The sequence below is a fragment of the Anopheles funestus genome (genome assembly GCF_943734845.2).
Source record: "Anopheles funestus chromosome X unlocalized genomic scaffold, idAnoFuneDA-416_04 X_unloc_39, whole genome shotgun sequence".
Taxonomy (NCBI): Eukaryota; Metazoa; Arthropoda; class Insecta; order Diptera; family Culicidae; genus Anopheles; species Anopheles funestus.
Genome location: NW_026045164.1, coordinates 131418 through 132500, shown reverse-complemented (window position 1 = coordinate 132500; position 1083 = coordinate 131418). Strand labels below are relative to the sequence as shown.

Genomic DNA, 1083 nt, shown 5'->3' with positions numbered 1-1083 from the left:
CCTGAAGTTTGGTTTGTTGTATATCAAGGAATTGATAGGCACTCAAGAATGTGTGCATCGGCCGGGTTTAATCGTCCGACGCGCAATATGCGTTCAACTTATCGGTGTTCATGTGTCCTGCAGTTCACATTGTGACGCGCATTTAGCTGCGGTCTTCATCGATCCATGAGCCGAGTGATCCCCTGCCTAGGGTTTTATAGTAAGGTTCCCAATGTAACACAATCCCGGTGGTACGTCCAAAGACTAACTTTCTGACTAAGTTGTCTTTATTACCCAATAGTCCCAGGCCTTGTGACTTGTGGCTCATGTCTACGCCCATGGCCACCATTCGCTAAGATAGTTTTGAAGTCACTTTGAAGGCCCAGGAACAACTCTCTTAGCACATCGGTTAACCTGACGCCGCAGTCAACTCATGTGCTTGGATCGGATCGAGCTATTGAGTATTGGGCCTGCATACTCGCTCATCCGTATCCTTTGCGTACCGCCCCATGGCCCTTGTATGTCTGCACCACAGTTCCTGTTCGTTCCGTGCCTATGGCCGGATACGTATTGCACATCGGTTAACCTGACGCCGCAGTCAACTCATGTGCTTGGATCGGATCGAGCTATTGAGTATTGGGCCTGCATACTCGCTCATCCGTATCCTTTGCGTACCGCCCCATGGCCCTTGTATGTCTGCACCACAGTTCCTGTTCGTTCCGTGCCTATGGCCGGATACGTATTGCACATCGGTATACCTGTCGCTACTCAGGCAACTCGTGTGCGTGGATTGGATCGAGAACATGGTGTGTGCCCCATGTTATAATTGATAGTCCATATCCACTTTATAGGTTAAAGTCATAAGTTGTGATTGCACAACCATTCTTCATAAGAGTTTAATCACTCTTCAACTAACTTTCGTTCTGGTGTCTTGGTATCAAATCGCGTAAGACACAAGATTCTACTGGCCAAATAGAATCTAGCACATTGGTTAACCTGGCGCCGCAGTCAACTCATGTGCTTGGATCGGATCGAGCTATTGAGTATTGGGCCTGCATACTCGCTCATCCGTATCCTTTGCGTACCGCCCCATGGCCCCGTCCT

At 48.8% G+C, this 1083-nt stretch overlaps 1 non-coding gene across 1 annotated transcript; it reads right to left on the bottom strand.

Moving 5' to 3' along the window:
- Window positions 1-36: 36 nt before the first annotated feature.
- LOC125773556 (5.8S ribosomal RNA) lies at window positions 37-194 on the bottom strand. The gene has a single exon (XR_007420196.1). It is a non-coding gene; the product is annotated as a 5.8S ribosomal RNA (ribosomal RNA).
- Between the last annotated feature and the right edge of the window lie 889 nt (window positions 195-1083).